The sequence below is a fragment of the Corylus avellana genome, chromosome 3, assembly GCF_965113065.1.
Source record: "Corylus avellana chromosome 3, dhCorAvel1.hap1.2, whole genome shotgun sequence".
Taxonomy (NCBI): domain Eukaryota; kingdom Viridiplantae; phylum Streptophyta; class Magnoliopsida; order Fagales; family Betulaceae; genus Corylus; species Corylus avellana.
Window position 1 is genome coordinate 22,947,080 of NC_142492.1, and position 22,854 is coordinate 22,969,933.

At 37.6% G+C, this 22,854-nt stretch overlaps 1 pseudogene; it reads left to right on the forward strand.

Annotated features, from left to right (window-relative positions):
• Positions 1–21,266, forward strand: LOC148586958 (uncharacterized; annotated as a pseudogene).
• Positions 21,267–22,854: the final 1,588 nt, after the last annotated feature.

The following is a 22,854-nucleotide window of genomic DNA, read 5'->3' on the forward strand; positions in this document are numbered from 1 at the left end:
ATGCCGGAATACACACTCTAGTACTACCACGGTGAAAAGCATGTACAGGGTTTTGGTACAGGCTCTAATTCGAATCGCTAGGCCGCAGATGCGGGTGCAAGCGTAAATCAGGGTGGAGACATGCACGTAATGTTGCGTGATTTATTCGGCATGCACGAAGTCAGGAAAGACAATTGTGACCCTTAGGTCGTGGTGCAAGGGGGTGAAGAAATTGTGAACCAAGAAGCTGCTGAAGGTGACGCACTAAAGTATTACGACCTTCTTAAAAAGGCGGAGAAATCACTTCATACTGGGACCAAACATAGCAAACTGAGTGCAACTGTACACCTGTACAACTTGAAGTGCGTTGGTGGACTTAGTAACGCGATATTCTCATCTTTACTTGAGTTCATCAATCAATTGCTGCCTACGAGTAATGAAACTTTGCCAGTTAATACATATGAGGCGAAAAAGTTTCTACGAGACATGGGACTCGGGTATGAGAAGATTCCGGGGTGTCGTAATGACTGTATGTTATTCTGGAAGGGTAATAAGGAATTTGATTCATGTACCGTTTGTGAAAAATCTAAATGGAAGGATGCAATCCATTTAGATGAGGATGGTCAACCCATATTGTCAAGCAAGAAACGTCCGGTGAAGGTGTTGCAGTAGTTTCCACTCATACCACGACTATAGAGGCTGCTTATGTCAGAGCATATTGCACCCTATATAAGGTGGTATGCAGAACGCCGTACTAAGGACGGCGTATTGAGGTATCCGGCCGACGGTGAAGCATGGAACTCATTTGACAATTTACATCTGGAGTTTTCAGCGGATAGCAGGAACGTAAGGCTTGGACTAACTTCGGATGGATTTAATCCATTTGGGAACATGAGCACATCCTACAGCACTTCGCCTGTAATGCTTATGCCGTACAACTTGCCTCCTTGGATGTGTATGAAACAGACGTCTTTCATACTATCTCTGATTATCCCGGGCCCAAGTCTACCTTCAACCCTTAATTGAGGAGTTACAAGAACTATGAAATGTTGGGGTACGCACATATGACGTTTCAAAAAAAAATAATTTTTTGCTGCGAGCGCAGTTGATGTGGACAATTAATGACTTCCCAACATACGCAAATTTGTCTGGATGGTCTACCAGGGCTGAGAAGGCACGTCCTTGCTGTATGCACTCGACAAGGTCCAAATGGTTAAAGCATGGTCATAAATGGTGATTTATGGGGCACAGACAATACTTGCCCATGAATCATCCGTAGAGGCGGAACAAAAGAACATTTGACGGCAACCAAGAACTAGAATATGCCTCTGATGTGCCAAGTGGAGATGAAATTCTGAGCCAATTAGAAGGGATGGTGTTTGGGGATGAGAACTCCGGTAAGGCAAGGCCGGATGATAAAGAAAAAGAAAAGAAGAGGAAGACAAATACTGATAATGTAGTGTGGAAGAAGAAAAATATTTTCTTTAGGTTGTCGTATTGGAAAAAGAATTTATTGCGACACAACCTTGATGTCATGTACATAGAGAAAAACGTGATGGACAACATATTTGTTACAATACTGGACATTCTAGGAAAAATGAAGGACAACCTCCAAGCCCGCACACACTTGCAAGAAATGGGTTTGAGACATACACTTCATCCTTACACTAGCGAGGATGGTAAGACCTATATGCGACAAGCTTCCCACACGATGTCCAAGAATGATAAAACACATTTTTTGAAAGTGCAACGAAATGTAAGGGTGCCCAACAGATATGCCTCGAACATTTCCCATTGTATACGACTGAAGGACCGTACGATATCGGGGTTAAAGAATCATAACAGTCACGTACAGATGCAACAGCTTCTACCTATTGCATTGCATGGATCACTTTAGGCAACGTGGTTAGACCTGTTGTTGAGATGCCTGCATTCTTCAAGGGCCTATGTTCAACAACATTGACACAAGAGGATATTGGCTGACTATATGGTGATGTCGGTATCACGTTGTGCAAAATGGAACAGATATTTCCCTCCGGTTTTTTTACTAGCATGGTTAATGTGGTCGTGCATTTTGTCCGTGAATGCTGACTTAGTAGACCGGTACAATATAGGTGGATGTATCTAGGAGAGGCAAAATTTGTTTGCGGATATTCATGATTTTTATTTTTAACTCCAATACAAAACAATTACTAACTGAACTGATTGACTGATCGATATTCATATTTAGGAGCCTTGGAGTGTTCAAATCTAATATGTGCAACAAAGCGGCTCCTGAGGGCTGCATAGCAATTGAATTGGTGACGTTCTGTTCGAGATATTTAGATAACGCACCAACATTTCACAATAGGGTTACAAAGAAATCCGGATGGTTCAAAGGGACATGGAACACGAGTCGGACTTGACCGAATCACCTTGACACAGATTCACCGGTATATTATGTTTAACTCGGACGAGTTCCTTCAACTACGAACGTAAGTCGAGGTCCTTCACTGGCATATGTATGTTCAATCAACTTGTACCATTAGTTTTAAATTATAATGAAACTAATTTCGAATTGTAGGATGCACATGGATACGCTTAGGCGATCATGCAATAGGGGGTGAACAACAAAAGATCAGTTGGAAACCCAACATTATGAGCTATTCTATGAGTGGTACTATGACTACGTAAGACTAATGTGATGTTTAACAAAAGAACTATCGAAGTATATTTGCTTCTGGTTCAAATCAACTAAAGAAACTAACCTTGCGTTTTCCATTGTACATAATATATTCATAGGTCGATCGATTGTAAGATTGATGCAGAAAAGAACTTGGTGACAAATTGGTAATGCATTGTAGAGGGCAGAAGGAGTCAGCAGTCAGATACAATAAATCTGTGGTTAATAACAAGCTGTTTCACACTATTGCATATGATGCCGAAAAGAGGACTCAGAACAATGGGGTGTGTGTGCCGACTGTTGATGGTGAAACATACTACAGAAAGTTAATGGAAGCACTTGAGATTGAGTACTACGACAAGACTAAGTACGTTATGTTCAGGTGTGATTGGGCGGACAAAACGAGGGACAAGGGATACAAGGTAGACGGTTATGGCATAATACTTGTCAACTTCAAAAACCTTGTCCACACGGGAGAGCTAATTACTGATGAGCCGTATGTGCTAACTTCACAAGTTGATCAGGTATTTTACGTACAAGATGATAGGGACCCAGATTGGGCTTGCGCTGAAATGACTAAGCTTAGAAACGTATACGACGTTGGTTAGGATAAAGGGCCTCACGATTAGGGCTGGCAATTTTGACACGACACGAAATTAGTGGGTTTGGGTTTACCTTAAACGGGTTTAGGTCATAGACGGGTCGACCCGTTTATGAGTGCCTGGCGGGTCGTGTCACGGTTTGACCCGCGGGTGACCCGCGCAGACCCGTTTGTTTGTTTGTTTGTTTGTTTTTTTTTTTTTTTTTTAAACTTAAAAGAATTATAGAAAAAGACTAAAAGTAAAAAATGCATCCTCCAGGTGCAACTCGCAAGCAGCAAGTTCTTGAAACAGTGAAACGGTGAAACCCATTCCTCCCTCTCGGCCTCACTGAGCTCACCGGACCTCACGCCATGCCACCGCCCACGCCCACGCCACGGCCATGCCACTGCCGGTCTCTCTCTCTCGCCACTCCTCCACTTGTCAGTCATCAAACTCCTCACGCAGCCACGACCCAACTCCCACGCCACACCACCGCCACTCCTCGCCTCCTCTACCGCCCCTCTCTCTCTTCCGCTGATGTCGCATCCGGTATGTATCTCTCTCTTCAGTCTCTTTCTCTCTCAAATCTGATGCTCTGATTTTGTGGATTGTTGATATTCACTTGTTTGGTGTTATTGTTAACGTATGGGTTAAGGTTAACGACATAAGGTTTTTTGTTTTTTGCTTTTGTTTCTGAAAATCAAAGAGGATAATAGGATATTACTGGTTTGAAACAGCCAACACAGTGAACACACCATTCCAATCGGCCGAAACACAAAATCACTTCAAAATTTCCACAACAAACACAAAAGCCTAAAATGAAGCAAAACCCAACCACCCAACCTGTTTGGTGAACAATGAGCTACAACTGAAACAGGGAGGGAGATGGATTTCAAAGAAGAAGGGGAAACAGGGCAGGGATTTCAGATTTCTGCTTGTGATCTAACTGAATACCCATTGCTTTCTGATATTCGGGCTAACCCACCCATACCCATAATATTTCGGCTAACCCACCCATACCTAAATTGAGTAGAAAAATATATTTTTGGTCGTTGTGATTTGGGGTTGTAACAAAGAGGCCTCCAATTCATATATATATAAATTAAGTGATTAAAGCTCCAATATCTCATCCTAGAATACTTATCAAAACAAAAAAAAAATCTCATCCTAGAACATGCTAGGAGGCCTCCAATTTATATATATATATATATAAAATTGCTAAACACAATTTGACAACAAACAATGTGTTTGATGAATGACAAAGAATTAATGCCTACTTAATTCTAGTTTTGTGATAGTATTACTAAATCTGGTTTGATTCTTACTTTTTGAACTTATCTTTAACTAACTTACTAACGATTATGTGTGTAGGTGATTAACGAAGATTCGGTTGTATTCGATGATGATGTGGTTGAAATAAATACAATAGGAGATGAAGATCCTTCTGTTCATACGAATCCGATGACGAACAAAAGGGTCCAGAAGAAGCATAAGAAGACCTCAGCAGTTTGGACCCATTTTGATGAAGTTCGTTCTAAAGATCCAAATGACTCGAGGAAATGGGCAAAATGCAAGTTTTGTGATCATAAATATGTAGCTAACAGTTCACATGGAACTGGAAATCTGCAGAAGCATATGAAGGTTTGTGGGGGGGAAAAATGATCATGATATTCAGCAATTGCTCCTATCTAGAGATCAAGGAACTCTGTCAGTAAGTACCTCAAAATTTGATCCTAAAAGATATAGAGAATTGTTGGTTGCTACGATTATTAAGCATGACTTGCCATTTTCATATGTTGAATATGATGGTGTAAGAGAGATGCATAGATACTTGCGTAGTGATGTACCATTAATCTCTAGAAATACTGCTAAGGCAGAATTGGTTAAGATGCATATGTTGGAGAAACAAAAGGTTAAGTCTTTGTTAACTGTTTGTCCTGGGAGGATTAGTTTTACATCTGATTTGTGGACTTCTTTAAAAACTGATGGATATATTTGCCTCACTGCTCATTTTATTGACAAAAATTGGGTATTATCTAAAAGGGTGATAAGTTTTTCATTTATGCCCCCACCACATAATGGTGATTCTTTGGCTGACAAGATAGATAGTTTGCTACAAGAGTGGGGGATTGATAAAAAGGTTTTCTCTATAACATTAGATAATGCTTCTGCAAATGATGGTTGTGTTGAGAAACTGAAACAAAAATTAAACATGAGGAAAGCCCTTCTTTGTGAAGATGAGTTGTTTCATATGCGTTGTTGTGCCCATATTCTTAATTTGATTGTGCAAGATGGATTGAAAGAGATCACTGATGCTATCCAAAATATTCGAGATAGTGTTAAGTATTTTAGAGGATCACAAGTAAGAAAACAAAGTTTTCTTCATGCTGTCAATCAAATGTCACTGGACAGTAACAAGGGGTTAAGACAAGATGTGCCAACCAGATGGAATTCGACATATCTTATGCTTGAGAGTGCTATTCACTATAGGCGTGCTTTTGCTTATTTGGAGATGACTAATAAAAATTATAAATTTTGTCCTAGTTCACTTGAGTGGGAAAGGGTGATTGATATCAGTACTTTTTTTGGGCTGCTTTTATCGTGCTACATGTGCTTTTTCTTAGGGGTGTCAACCCGGTTTTGTTTTCCGGTTTTTGGCCAAAATCGGAACCGAAACCGGGGTACCCCGGTTCTCACTTTTGGGAAACCGGAACCGGAACCGGGTCCCCGGTTAACCGGGGTCCCGGTTCCGGCCCGGTTCCAGTTTTACCCGGTCTAGTAACCGGTTTTTTTTAAAAAATTAGTGTTTGGGGCTTATTTTAGGTATTGGGCCTAAAATAAGCCCATTATTTTTTTCATAAGTTAGCTCATTTAAAAAAAAGTTATTAATCTTTTTGTCTAAATTAAAGATGTTTTATTGTGATTGTTCCAAATAATTAAAAAATAAACCTAAAAAAGCCTAAAAATCCTAAAAAATCAATGTTTTTGCCTATATGAGCCTTAGAAATAAAAATTCAATTTTTTTAAAATACCCTAAAAATCATTTTAAATTATATACATAAAGAAAACATTAAAACAATAAAAAGTAAAAACAAGTATGTAAACAAACTAACATGCACAATAAATAAATACCCCTTACTACAACAATTCAAAACCCAAAAAAATAAAAAATAAAACAAGTATTTAAATAATCTACCAATCAAAAGAAATACACTCACAATAAAAATAGTTCACAAACATATTACAAAGACAATATATATATATATATATATATATTATTTAATAAAATAATACCCGGTTCCGGTTTTCCCGGTTTTTGGGTGCCAAAAACCGGGACCGGAACCGGGGTCCCGATTTTTTTATTTTTTGCAACCGAAACCAGAACCGGGTCCCCGGTTTCCCGGTCCCGGTTCCGGTTTCCCAGTTATTTTTGACACCCCTACTTTTTCTGGTACCAAATATCCCACAGCCAATTTATACTTTCATGTAGTTGCATTGATTTATGTGAACTTGAGGCAAGAAGTGGGCGAAGATGGGTATAAGAGATTAATGGCAAATCAAATGCTCGCCAAATTTGAGAAATATTGGTCAGAATTTAATGTAGCGTTGGCCATTGCAGTTGTCTTGGATCCTCGTTACAAGCTTCGCCTTATAAAGTACTACTATATGAAGATTTATGGAGCTTAAGAGTATAATAATGTTTTTAACAAGTTAATCAAACTTTTTATGGAGTATAGTACTCCTACAACTTCAAGCTCCACAGTCGTTCGGCCACAAGAAGGCCTAGATTGGAAAAAGCTGAATAATATCATAAGTTTCTTAGCTCGTTAGTAACTTACTAACTTAGTATATTATATATATACGCATAACCACTTACTAATTTTATGTTTATATTCTCTCTGTTCATGTAGGAATTTCTATCATTTGATGGACTCGATTCTGATGCAAACAAGACTCAATTAGAACTTTATTTGGATGAGCCCAAGTATGTGGAAAAGAATGCGACATTTGATATCCTTTCATTTTGGAAAGGAAATGAATTTCGTTATCCTGAAATAGCTGCCATGGCTCATGATATTTTGAGTATTCCTATTTCGACTGCTGCTTCATAATCCACTTTTAGTGTTGGTGGACGTGTGATTGATAAGTATAGGAGTTCACTTAAACCTGATATTGTTGAGGCATTAATTTGTACTAGAGATTGGTTATATGAAGAGCAAGGTAATATTAGTTATTTGCATATTTAATTTTTTTCATTTACTTGTATTTTTTTTATCCTACTTTAATGACATTAATTTCTCTTATCTTTTGATATAGAACAAGCTTTAATGACGGTGGATAACGAAGAAGAGGATGTTCTGACATTGGATAGTATCAATTCCTGTGAGATTCCAAGTTCATGTGGAGCATGTTAAAATTACTATATTTGTGGATCATTCAACTATTCAAGAGTGGACAACAAGTGGCAAAAATGAGAACCCATTTTGTATTTGTAAATTTGTAATGATGTAGTTTTTTTTTTGGTTCTTTTTTTTTTTTTTTTTGTTATTTGATTAGACAATTAAGCATATTAACTTATAACTATTAAGTGATTTGGTGTGGCTAGCCTGCTAGGAGTTTAATTTTAAGAGATAATTGCTAAAAATATTATTATTTTATTTAAAAAAAAAAAAATCATTTTTTAAGTTAAACGGGTAAACGGGTCGTGTCGACCCGGCACGACCCGTTATTTTAAACGGGTCTCACGGGTCGTGTCGGGTGACCCGTTAAAAACCCAGGTTTGTGTCATGTCGGGGGGTCCGACCCGTTTAATAAACAGGTCGTGTTTGGGTATTGGTTAAACGGGTCGCGGGTCCCCACGGGTGATAAGCGCTAAAATATTCATATTTTCAGCTCTTATCTTACATGTTTTAATCATTTGGTTTTGGTTAATTAGGTCATTTTACTTCCTTTTTGTGTTTTTGATGTTTTTACAGGCTTTTGGAAGAAAGTGAAGTAAAACTGGGTGATTTAGGCTCAAAAAGAGAATATGGGAAAGTTGGATCTCCCTGGTACTGCGATCAATCGCAAGGTACCTGTGATCGAGCGCAGTACTAGAGGAGATGCTGCACGAGCCAGGCTAGGAGCGATCCAGCGCAGGCAAAAGAAGGATCGATCGCAGATCTGCGATCGAGCGCACACGGGCTGCGATCGAGTGCACCCGTGCGCAGGAGGCATTCCAAGTGGCGGCTACAATGTCCCTATTTCCATATTAGGGTTTTTTAAACTCCAAATTGTAATAAGACTGAAACCCTGCGAAAACCCTAGGGTTTACTACTTTTCCAAGGACTTCTAAAGCCTATAAATAGACTCCTAAGCCTTTAGAATAGGTAGGCTTGGAGAAGGGAGAAGAATAGGAGTTCTCAAGTCAAGTCTCGGGTTCATTCTTTCTTTTCTTTTCTTTTATTTTATGAAGATGTTTAACATCGACTCTATGTGTAGCTAATTTATTTAGTATGGCTAGATTGAAGCCCTAGTTATGTTAAATTAATATTTCAATATTGGCGCCTTGTGATGATCATGTTGTGCTATTTAACTTGATTAATACCTGCTTCCATGAATTCCTCATATGTGTATGCCTGATCAACATGTGCATGTGGTATGGACTTGTTAGTTAGATCAATTTGGATGGCCGAGTCCTGGATTTAACTTAAGTAACAAAAGAATCCACACCGCGATTCTTGGGTTAATCAACATGGGGAACCAGGAGTATGTATCCATGCCCTACGCTTTGTGTGTTTGTCGATTTCCATAGAACATATGCTTTTCTAAAGAACAACTTAGTATAGATCATGCTAAATCCTTTAGGAAAGAAAAGAGTTAGAGTATGGACCAAGTGCCTAATTCGTTGCTTAGGGAAATCAATAGCTTAAGGAGTTAGGGTTTAACCCTTAGGTTGGCAAACATTAAATATGCATAACCTGATCAAAGCATTGGCATATTGATATGCTAGTTTAACATTATTAGTGGTGGATATCAAAGCCCTACCCTTTGTTATCATCACATTAATAATCAATCTTTATTTTGTTTTTGCTTAAGGAATCTATTTTTAAACATAAATTCAGCAATCCTCGTGGGAATGATCATGTACTTGCATCCTATACTACCATGTTGACCTTGTGCACTTGCAGGTAAAATGTACAATTATTTACCTATTAATTTAGGTAGATTTTTGCACAACAAGTTTTTGGCACCATTGCCGGGGATTGCGGCGAATTTTGTTTAAATTTATCTTCCTTTAGTTTTGATAGTTTAATTTTCAATTTTTAATATAGTATTAGCAAAAAAAAAAAAAAAAAAAAAAAATTGAAAAGAATTTTTTGTTTCCCTTCACTTTTTTGTTTCTGTTACAGGTTGCGGATTGGCATTCTGTAATTGAGATCAATCGTCAGCCAAGTGCCATCGAGCGCATTGCGATCGAACGTACCAACCTTCGATCGAGCGCAGTTCCAGAGAGCATCCAAACCAGGCAGTGCTGAAGCTGCCAAGTTCATGTAAGGTCGTCGATCTCAAGCCTCAACCGTTTTTCCCCTCGATCCTGAAATAGAGCGGAGAATTCGACAACGACCTAGAGACAAAGAAGGAGAAGAAGAAGTTGAAATGGAAGACATGCAAGAAAATCCAATTGGGCCAAGACCCCTAGAAGCAAATCCTCCACGAGTGAGGAGACCTATGAAGCAAGCGTACGTGCCAACAAACCTCCATCAACCCTCATGCATAGCATATCAACCGGAGGTGGATGGCACTTATTATATTTCTCCCCAAATTCTCAATGCATTAACCCACTTCAGAGGCATAGCTACTGAGGATCCCAACTTGCATCTAAAAGAATTCTTTGACTTATGCAAGTTGCAGAATGTTCAAGGCCTAACTCCAGAGAGACTCAGGTTAGTTCTCTTTCCTTTTTCCTTGAAAGATAATGCTAAACTGTGGTACAATTCCTTGCCTGCGGAATCCATTCATACTTGGGAAGAATTGACCACCAAATTTCTGAAGAGGTTTTTGCCAGCCCAGAAGACAAAGCAACTTAAAAGGGAACTTCAAATGTTCCAACAACGAGATGGAGATTTGTTCTTTGAAGCTTGGGATCACTTCAATTCTTTGCTCCTAAAATGTCCACATCACAACATCCCTCAAGATGAGCAAGTGCAAATTTTCTATGAAGGATCAGATGATACTAATAAAGGGATGGTTGACTCAGCTTGCGGAGGAACACTGATGGAAAAAAGTAGTGAGGAAGCTGTGGAACTTTTTGAAACATTAAGTGAGCATTCACAGCAATTCTGTTCAAGAGGAAGGAGATGAGTTAAGAGAAAGGGCATGTATGAAGTGAATCTCAGTGAAGGATCAACTCATCAGTTGGCTGCAGTAGAAAAGAAATTGGATATGCTTGTCTAGGCCATGACTGTTCAGAAAACTTCATCTCTGCAACAAGACACACAATTTCAGGTAGGTGCTATTTGTTCCCATCTAGATCACACCACTGAGAAGTGCCCTTTTGCAGAACAAGAAGAGGTAAACTTTGTGGGACAGAACAACTACCCCCACAAGAACAACCCATACTCCAATACTTACAATCCAGGATGGCGAAACCATCCCAACTTTTCCTGGAGTAATAATCAAGGACAACAGAAAGGGCTCCAACAAGCAAGTCAACCAGCTCAAGAACCAAAGATGAACCAACTGGAGAATATGATACATAACCTGGTGACTTCGCAACAACAATTTATGGCTGATCAAAAACATGTCAATACAAAGACTAAGCAAGCCATACAAAAGCTGGAAGTGCAAATGGGTCAGATGGCAAAGGAGCTGAGTGAGAGGAAGTAGGGGGAATTCTCAGCTCAAACAGTACCTAATCCAAGCAATCACCAGCAGCTGAAGGCAGTCATAGTTCAAAGAGGTCCCACTCCTACAAGAGCACTTGAGCCTAAATCTGAAGAGCTCAAGTGCAGCTCTTCACACTAGGAGTCCTACAGTCACCAGTAGATGCGTTGAGCAAGCAAGACCCTCAAACGCATCTACCCACAACAGTGGTACTAATGCCACTAAAAGGATAGTAACATTTTTTTTCTCTTGTCTTTTTATCTTATTTTCTTTCCTTCACATATGTCTTGATTTTCTCTGATGTTTTGCCCTTTTACTTTTCTTTTATTTCCAAAAAAAAAAAAAAAAAAAATTGACATTCTGGTACTACGATCGATCGCAGAGTATCTGCAATCGAGCGCAATAACCGAGAGAGGCTAAATACTCTCTGTTAGTGCGATCGAATGCACCTCAGGTGCGATCGAGCGCACTATGCCCAGACATGCGCACCTCTGGACGAATGCGATCGAGCGCACGAGATGTGCGATCGAGCACACTCAACCAGCAAGGCCTGCGAACTATTTAGGTCACTTTTTCCCCATGGCCCACAATCCCATTTCACACCTCCACCTCCAGCACTCCTTCTTCTCTCATTATTTCACCCAACATTCACCAAAATCACTCCCTCACCACCATCTAAGACCTTTTCCGGCTACCATACCACCATCTTTCACCAAAACAAAACTTCACACATCCCATTCTCACTCCAACCCTCAAACTCCGAACACTCATCCAACCCCAATTTCTCTTAAATTTTTTTTTTTTTTTTTTTTGCAATTATGAGTATTTCTCCACCCACATTGCTTCTGTGTTGGGATTTTATTTATTTGCAGGGAGTTTAAAGCATAGTTGGCCGGAGTTGTCTTTGAAGTCTTCAGAAGTGCACACCACCTGTCCGACGAAACTTCCCAACCAACTTCCAAATGCCTAGAACACGTGCTTCATCTTCCAGAGGGTTAGCAGCTCATACTGTTTCTCCCCCACCAGACTTTGAAGAGCGGGAGCTACTGTTTGAATCCACCTTCGCCATCAGAGAAGATTTCCAAAACAACGAAGCAACTCAATGGGCGGTTGCAGAGTTTAGGCGAAGGGGTCTTAAGAAGCTATTCAAACCAGTCACCTCTACTGTCTACCAAAAGCTAGTCGTGGAATTCTACGCCAAGCTCTCTCATGACTGTGACAACCCAGCGGTGATCTTCTCCAAAGTTCGGGGTCAAATAATTCATGTGACGAGAGCCGACATAGCTGCCGCCTTGCAATGCAATGATGAGCATCCTCCCGAAACTGCAAATCTCGCCGAGCAACTGGCCCGATATTATGTGACGGAAATCATTGAAGACATGTGTCAAGGGCTCTATGCGGATGCACACCACAATGCTGGCAGCCGGTCCAAGTTGCCTCAAAGGCTATGGTTCGTGGATTCGGTACTTCACCGAAATGCTTTCCCCTTAGGACACAAAACTTAAAGGCGTGATCAATTCCTCCAAACTCTCTACGCCTTCCACAAGGATGCATGGTACTCCATCCCCGACATCATATGGACCCAAATCTACAAATTTTGGAATGGAGTGCATGTTGGGGGAGCAGAGTTCACTCACTCATGGGGGTTTCCCTTCCCTTACTTAATCACACATATCCTTCGGAAAAAGGGTATCAAGGGCACTGCAGCTGACGAGCCTAGTCACGACAACTCCAATATTTGGCATTCGACAATGGAATAAGAGCTGCTCCCATATGCCCCAAGCACTCCCGGAAGCTGGGGAAGAGATGGATGAGGCCGAACCAATGGCTGAAGACGAACTAGCATCTGAGCCGGAAACGGACAATGATGATGAAGCTACAATTGATATTCTAGCCATCCAGTACCGAGCCCTTTGTGACAAAATGGAAGGACTTCAAAGAGAGCTCGCTGTGCAACATTCGGCACTTATCAGTGTGTAATTTACCCTACGCTAGGGTGACACATGAGGAGGTATGTGTGTAATTTACCCTATACTTATAGATGTAAACATTTGATATTATATATATATATAATGTTCTACAAAAAAAAAGGTTTTCTATATAGGTTTTTGGACAAACCTAGATCTATTGGTATGGGAATTGGCTGGTTGGTATAGAATTTTTGCTGCTGTATGAGTATTGAAGAGTTCTATTGGGTAGGGATAACGGTTGTTGTAGGACATTCTACCAACTGGTATGGGTCCGGATGACATGGGGATGCTAAAGTTGATGAAAAAGTGGGTCTTGGGGAACCAAGAACCTGAAACTTGTTTAACATGTTAATGGGTGAACATGTGTCATAGGGGTTTACATTTCCTGGGCTCAGGACTATATGGTGACTTGGTTGTGACTTGATGGAAGGTGTTTTATTTTTGTTTTTTCTGGATTGTGGCTTTTCAGCCATCTTTTCCCTGCAAAAATTCACGAGTGAGGAAATCAAGTATAGAATTTTGATCTCATTTGATGTATTCAATATCAAAATGAAAGATGCTTAAAATTGATTGCCATCTGGCAAAAATCTGTTTACTTGCTATATTTTGAACATCTTTTTTTCTAAAACATGTTTTGCACTTTTACAATCGACTCGACTTAAAAATTTTTGGTTTAACAAATCACTTTGAAACTTTGAGATGCATAATACTATAGATAAAATGTCTTTTTTAATAGTACTATAATTACTTTGTGCTGAATTCCAAATTCCTGAATGGAAACAAACAATTTGTTCAGGAGAATCTGAAGAGATTTTGTGTTTGAGAATACCCCCATATCCAATGTTGGAGGCGTTTGTTTCTACAATTTTGAAAGCTTTTATGTCAAGAATGCCAAGACAAGGCAAAGTCTTGACATATTTTTTGACTTCTTGGACAATTGAAGTATGAAGATCTGTCCAAGATGGAGGGTTGCTTTTAAGACGATCATACAATGGTTTACAATATTTTCTAAGGTTTTGATAAAATTCAGCAATATAATTTAAAGCTGGTTTCTATCAAGGATGATATCAGGAAATTTGTCTGCAAATTGCATGGCCCGATCAATGTATTTAACCATTCCTTGACTGATGTTGAATCCTAGAAATCTGATTTTTGTTTGAAACAAGTTGATTTTTGTAGCTGAAACAACTAAACCACTAACTTTTTGATGATACTAAGAAACGAATGAAGATGTTTCCAGTGTTCATCAATTGACTTTGAAAATATGAGGACATCATCTATATAAACAATTGAGAAATGTGCTATTGGGTCAAAGATTTCATTCATGATATTTTGAAATTCACTTAGGGCATTTTTTAACCCAAAGGGCATGACATTCCATTCATAGTGACCAAATGGTGTAACAAATGTTGTTTTGTATCTATCTTGTTCATGGATTTTGATTTGCCAGAATCCACTCTTCATATCAAATTTTGAAAAAACATTGGCTTGACCTATTCTGTTTATCAAGTCCTTTTTGTTTGGAATTAAATATCTTATCCACTGTAAGACTTTATTAAGAGGTTTGTAGTTTATTACTAATCTTGGAGCTCCTCTTTCTAATTCTGCATTTTCTGTACGTAAAAGGCTGAACAAGACCAAGGGGACTTGCTTTTTTCTAATTATTCCCTTGTTAAGCAATTTTTTAATTTCAATTTTAGAAAGTTCCATTAAATCTTGATTCATTTGGATGGGTCTAGCTTTAGTAGGAATATTTCTTTCACTTAAATCTTTTACATAAGGGAGTTTTACAATATGCTTTTTCCTATGCCATAAGGCATTGGGGATATCAGAACAAACTTCATTTTGTATTTTTTTCTTTGAATCATTCAATTTTCTATAAAAGGATGTCACTTGATAGATGTTCTTCGATTCTTTTATTTTTAATTTCTTCCTTTAGGGAGTTCAAATGCTTGCTCTTATTTTGTAAAATGTTAATTGTTTTAAAAATTGAAACTTCTTTTAACATATTGAGATCTTTAGTATGGGTCTTTTGAAGAATTTAAATTTTACTTTCTCTCCTAAGACTTCTGTGGTAATTCCTTTGTGATATGTAGTAAAAGGATACAAAAGACATAAAAAGGGATTCCCTAATATGACTTTTGAATCAGGCATGTTTTTTTATTAAGACAAATGAAGTTTTGAAACAAACATGATCTTGACAGACATGTGCTTTAGGTAACTTGTAATCTATCTGCATTTCACTACCATTGGCTGATGATAAATGTTCTGTAGTTTTTTAATAATATTTAGTAGGTACCATTCCTTCTTGAATACAATTTAAATCTGCACCTGAATCTATCAAAGCTAGAACTTCAAATTCGAATTCACCATTAATAATTATTGTTACTCTAGAGTTCCATTTTTCGAAGAGGATTCTATCAATTATATTTAAGTATTTCTCATCTGTAGTTTCTTTGAAGATTAAACTTTTGGTTGAAGATTTTGTAGATTTTTCGTCTTCTGATTCTTGTTCACTTTCGAATTGACTCTGTTCAGAAAATCTTTTAGTAATCTTTAAAATCATTACTTCTTGTTCCAATTCTTTGTTTTTGGTTTTTAAATCTTTTATTTCTATTTTGATTTGATTGACTTCATGTTGTAAGTCTTGGAGGGTTACTTCCTTTTGTTTTGATTTAAATCTGTTGAGGATTTTATCAATACTAATTTGTGGTTCTGTAATTTCTGTTGATCCATTTTTTGTTTCATTTTTTATTAAATTACTATTGAATTTTTTAAGGTATTTGGCTTTAGTTTCTGGGTTTTCTATTCCTTCTATCAAATCAATTAGCATTTCTTCATGTTTAGTTAGTACATTTATCTTAAGTTTTATTTTACAACATGAATCTTTGCAACCTAGTTCTATTTCTGAATTACTAGAATTTTGACTTGATTCTAATCTGTTGAGGTGTTAAAAATTTCATCTTCATTGTCACTAGAATCTGTATTTCTGAGTTCTAAGATTTTATACAAATCTTCTTTTTCTTTGTTGGAAATTTGTAATTGGTTGATTTTATCTTTTACTTTGCACTCATTTTTGTAATGGCCCGTTTTTCCACATTTGAAGCATTTTACTTTTTTTTTGTCATATTTTGTGTTTTTTGGGTTTTTGTAATATTTTCTTGCTATTTTATTTTTCTTGTAATATTCATTTGGTTCAAAGTTTTTTTTTTTTTTTTTTTTTTTTTCCTTTAACCTTTTTTATAGGGTTTTATAGTTTTTGCGTATTTATCCTTATGTTTTCTTCTAGAGGGTGGTATAAGGGGTAAGCCATATTGTTCACAAAAATTTCCCATTTCATATTTTGCTTCTCTTTTTTCTTTGTTCAAGTTTTTATTTATCTTCATATTTATACACATTTTTAATCCTATTTTACTTATTGTACTTATGATGTCTCCGTAGGTGAGATTATCATATTCTATAATTCCAGTTTTATTACTTAATTCTTCACGGATTTTATGGGCAAATAGGTTGGGTAAACCATTGATAATTTTTTTCTTTCCAGAAGGCATTTTTACAGTCATTTCTTAACATTACTCTTGACATAAAAACATCTTTATACCACCTAAAATCACTTAAGATTGGACACTTAAGGTTACTTAGTTGGTCATGAATTCTGGATGTAACATTACTAGGGATTCCTGTAAAATGTTTCATTATGGTGTAAATTAAAACATTAATTCCAACGGGAATTCCTTCTTCATCTTTCTGAACTGCATATTTTATTTCACTACGATTTGCTTCAGTTAGGTATTTTTCCCACCAAGCTTTTAATGTTCCCGTAAATCCTGATGTTAAAATGTTTACAATTTCTGCATTAGTTTTTTTTGAATTTGTAAGGTAATTATTAGTAACCATTGACATGTGCTGTAGTTTATTTAAAATTTATTGTTCAGACAAACCATCGATATTCCATTCATAAATCTTGTCAGTAGAGATTGAGAATTGGTTAAAAACATTCCGTTCTTCATATTGAATGTCTGGTGGTGTAGGTCTAGAGTACCAATTGGGGGTGTTAGGCGTTGGTCTAATCATTCTATTAACTTGGAATTTGCTGAATTGTTGTTCAATTTGTTGTATTTCTTGATCTGTAGTTTGTTAAGATTCTGAACTTTGTGTTTCACTTGTTGTTTCATATGTGATTATTTGTTTGTCTTTTCTAATGACTTGGACAGTTTTAGAGGGCGAGGTTTCATTTTTGACGTTTTCAAGTTGTTTTAGCATATTATTGACCTTTTCAAGACAGGTTTCATCTTTATCCTTTAAGTATAACGTTTTGGGTTGTGAAATTTTTAAGAGGGGTTGTTCGTAATGGGATTTTTTCTTTTCAGTTTGAGTTTTAGTTGGGGGTGTAATTCTGTTTTCTATTCGGTCAAATTGTTTTCCTATGGTTATGAGGCTTTGGTTGTGGTAATTGTTTTGTTCCATGATCTTTTTTATTTCGTCATCTTTGGAAGTTTTAAAAGGGGAGGCTAAAATTTTTGATCCTTTAAAGTTTACAAAGATCGGTTCTTTTGGAGGGTGACTTGCTTCTATTATTGTTTTATCTTCTTTTTCCCATTGGGTTAACATGTTTAATTTTTTATTTTCATAAATTTTTATAAAGTCAAAGAATTTTATATGTAACTTATGTTCATTCATAAATTTTTTCCATTCTGTAAAGATTTTTATTTTTTGTTCTTTTGTATATTTTAACTTATATTTTTCTATTTTTTCTATATTCTTGGTAGAATTATAGTTTTTTATTAAGGGTTGGAGGTCTAAAGTAAATGGTTTACTTATAGTCATTAATTGTGGGTGTAAAGGAGGTTCTTCTATATTTGTTTGTGTTGGGGAATTTAGTCATTCTTCTTCAAAATTTTCTTGATTAGCTGTATAACATGGGGAGCTTATTACAGATTCTACTTTTATACCTTTTAACTTTAAATTTTTATCTCTTCTTAAAGGTTCAATATTAACGGAGGAAGAGACAGAATTTCTACGGCTTGTATCTTGTGGATTTTTATGGCTTGTTGGTGTATCTTGGGAAGCTGTTTCTTTTATCATGAAGGGTGGTTTACTGAGTCTTGGTCTATCAAAACTTAACCTAACAGTATCATCTAAGTATTGTTGTAAACAATTTAGATCAAATGCTGTATTTTCTGGTTTTGTTGGAATGTTTTCATTTTCTAATAGCCATTCTGATGGACGTTCTACTTCAGGCCAAATTACTGATTTTGGTACTCTAATGTTTGCATCACAAGAATGTGTCTGTATAAGTAAAGTTTTATCTTTGGGACTTTTAACAAGAGCATGCACATTAAGATTGGTTTTCATTGACTTATAATAAAATCTGTAAATTAATGCTAAAGGTTGGCTTCCTTCTAACATATCGTAACCTGCTGTTTTAATGTTCAAAGTTAAAGCTTTTAAGATCTGTGGATCACTTAAACTTAAAGTGAAGTCAGGGAAACAGTCAAAATGAATTGGTCATTTATGAAGACTAGATTCAACGACTCCTAACATGCTAGTGCTGTAATCTTTATGTCTTGCATCTCTTAAACACAAAAGTACAGAAGCATTAATTCCTAGACGGACTAGGGGTTTTATAGCAACTTGGATCAATCCTCTGTGTAAGAAATTCTTTTTCTTTTCTCTGAGTTTTTTAATTATTTCGTTAGAAAGTAATTGACATGTATCATGATGTTTATTTAAAGCATAAACTTGTTCAACTGTTTTTACGCTATAATCATTGCTAAAAGACAAGGGTGAAAAACTTGATTTATAAATTTCTTTGGTTGGGACCTTGGGTATGTTCCAATCATGTGAATCTATATTTGCTTCAGGAATGTTATATTCTTCTTCATTAACTATATCAGGTAAAGAAGGTAAACTAGATCTAGAGCTCATAGAAAATGTGGATCTAAACAATCTAGACATCATTCAAAATTTTTGTTAAGATCAAGACAACAAAACTGCAGACTTTCTACTTCCAAATGCTTCTCTTTAACGGGTCTTTAAGTGTTCTAGAATAGCTATTAGTGTGTCGTACTGTGTCTCCTCCCGACTTACAAGCCTACCCGGCCTAATTGCGCTGACGGCACATTGACAGCACAAAGCGTACATCCCATAAAACTTAAAGGTCTTGCTAAAGATAACATCTAAAAATATACTTGTTTTACAATTCTGTTTTCTGGAGTTAACAAATATATGAATAGACATCAAGATGAACAGATCTACACTTGGCTCTGATAGCAAGAGGGGACTCGCAGAACGAGTTGACATAAGCGGAAGAATTAAAGACATAATGATGAATTTAAACAGAGACTGCAGATAAGATTCTAGGTTGAATATGAACAGAATATCTAGATGGATACACAAAGATATAAACATAAATATGAATATGAAATGTTGAAGATACTTCAATTGGAACTATAAATTCAAGAATATACATAATGAAAATAAGATATATGAAAATAAGTACTTAAGAAAATATGATACTGTAAATTTAGCTTGAATAAGCTTTCATTGAATGAAACATTCTGTAATACATTGATGAAACTCTGACATACATATTGTGAGATTTCACTGATTATTAGAGAGGGAGAAAAGAAAAGCGAATTAAGTTCGGAAGAACCCGAGCCGCGTTTACAAGAGCTGAAGGAACTTTAAATAAAAAATTAAAAGCTGAATACTGTAGATGAACAATATTTTGTCGGGGTGAATAGTGCTGAATAGTGCTATGAACAGTAGTTGCCGACATGAACATTACGTGAACAGTGGCATGAACAGTGTTGAACAGTAATGGCTGCCAAACAATAATGACTACCAGAACAGTGACATGAACAGTGCTGTATTTGGGAACAGTGTTTGTTGTTTTTTGGAATAGTGATTGCTGTATTTGGGCTTCTCTAAGTCTCAATCTTCACCAAGATCATAGGGGTCTTGGGCTTCCTGGTAAATGGGCTGTACTTGGTTTGTTGAAGAGGAGGACGAAGCTGGGCTTTGTTTTCCTTGTTCTTCAATGCCTTCAACTTTAAGGAGAAGGCTTCTGCAAAGGTCTTTGAGGTCTTCTTTACATTGGACCTGGGCCATGGCTGCTGCAATTTTTGTCTGTAGATGTGATTTGCTTGCCAGGAATTGGCTTTGAGTGGTGAAGGAAGGGAATTCTCTCTGTATTGATGAAAGTATTTTCTGAATATTGAATTTGTCCCACCAGCGGACATATCTGTTTCATTTGCAAATTCCTTGATCAATGGCATAATCCCATTTGAAGAGCCATGGGATTTTATATTTCTTTGTCATATGGAGCAAGGAAGGAAATTGACTTTCTGCTTCATTAACTCTATAGGCTGCTAAGAATCTCAGGAATAATCCCATGACCTTGCCACCATCTGTTGAACCAAATAGGGAGCTGACTGCTGAAGTTGTTATCAAAACAAAGATATCAAGAATGATTGTTATTATTATTTTGATAAAAAAGTACTTTTGACCAAGCTTCAATGTAATCATAGTAGCTGTATTGAACTTGGTGGCCCTGCAGGACTTGAGATTAGATGGGTGACCCCATTCTTTTGTTGAAATGATCTTTGTGATATACATTTTATCAAAGATTATTCTTTTCTGTTCAGGATCAAATTTGTCTGGGACAGAGTCTTTGGTAATTGATGTTGTTTGGAGTAAAATGTCTATATATATATATATTCGGCAGACCGAAAGTGTGGGCACTCCTCCTACACGAGCACAGCCTTACATCCGTATACACAAGAAGAAAGATGGTCGATATCCGAATGACATAGTCAATGAGAGATGTGTATGCTACTCACGTTTTATATGTTGTTTTGCTTATATATGTGTGTGATAATCTATTTGTGATTAACATTTGTATGATGCACCAATAATTAATGTAACATACAGGAGAGGATGAAGGAGCTTATACCCACCGACCTTGCAGCATCGTCGAGCGTGACAAAGGGGAAGGTATGGTGGGCGCCGAACGACGCGTATGCCCAGGCGATTGGAAATAAGCTTGAGTACGTTGGTAGAGTTCGACAGGTTGGACCAGATGTTCTACTTATGCGGGGAACCATACACTCACACTATACACCGTCACAAGCACGGTCACAGAACACCGGGCATTCCGTGGTCTCACAAGAACTTCTTGATAGAGCACTTGAGGTGGAGAGGTGATGCAACCTGACTATGTGGAAGCGAATAAAACAATACAAGAAGAAGGATAAATAATTCTTAGATCTTGAGTCTATCAAGGATCTGAGAATTCTTCTCAAAACAATAGAGTCTATCTAGGGTTTTAAGAAAAATATGAAGAAAACACCTCTGAGTAATTCTTATTGAAGGAAAACTGATAAAATAACATAAACTGTCCTTTCAAGAGGCTATAATTATGTATTTATAGCCCCAAAACCCCTAGTACTAATAAAGAATGGAATTAGGGCTCCCACAACCCTAATCCAAGTAAAACAAGCAGACTAAGTCGGTTTAAAACAAATAACAGCGAAAAAATAACATAGAGGGCCCCGAGTGCGCTAGATCGCAGGTATATTGCGATCAATCGCACTACCAAGGACTTGTGCGCTCGATCATGCGCTTGATTGCAGGTGCGATCGCAGTTCCAGGGACTTCTGCGCTCAATCATGCGATCGATCAATGAAACAGGGGCCATCGGTCGTAGTTCCAGGAACGCCATTCTCCAAAACAGGGGAACTGCGCTCGATCGCAATCAAGGTGCAATCGATCGCAATTCCAGGGGCTACTTCTTTTGCTGCGCGAGTCTGGGATCGTGTCACCATCTTCTGGGGCGTCTTCACACACTTATCCATTCAAGTCTTCCTCATATACTCCCAGGTATTGTAGTCTACATTATCCTCCCCAGGTTGAACAGAATTCGCCCTCGAATTCGCATCTTCCTCCGAAGAATCTTCCATAAAGGACACAAGATGCTTGACATTGAAGACATCGAAAGTCTTGATATGACTAGGTAACTTCAACTGATATGCATTGGGGTTGATCTTCTTCACAATCTCCACCGGACTAATCTTGCGAGCTGCTAGTTTATTGTACTCGCCAATAGGAAATCTATCTTTGGTGAGCACTGCCCATACAAAATCACCTTCTTCAAATTCCACAGCACGCCGCTTCTTGTCCGCAGCTGCCTTGTACTTAGCTGTAGAGTCTTCGAGGTGCTTGATGGTTAACTTGTGGCCCTCTTGGATATGTGCAATTAGGTCCTCCGCCTTGGTGTGTATTTTCTTTAAATGAGGGAGAGGTGCTAAATCCAGTGATGCCCGAGGATTACTCCTATAGATAATGGTGAACAGATTAAGGCCAGTGCTTCGGTTGACAGATCGATTGTAGGCAAACTCAGCTTGGTACAACTGCTGGTCCCATGACTTGAGGTGTTCACCCACTAAGCTTCTAAGCAACACCCCCAATGACCGATTAACAACTTCTGTTTGCCCGTCCATTTGTGGATAGTAAGCACTACTGAAATCAAGTCTCGTGTGAGACAATTGCCACAAGCACCGCCAAAAGTGGCTAAGGAATCGCGTGTCGCGGTCGGAAACTATGGACAATGGAAGGCCGTGGAGACGGTATACCTCTCGAAAATATAATTGTGCCACGTTCACAGCATCGGCAGTCTTTTTACACGTAATAAAATGAACCATCTTAGAGAATCGATCAACTACAACAAAGATGGAATCATTACCTTTTTTGGTCCGAGGTAAACCCAACACAAAGTCCATGCTCACGTTAGTCC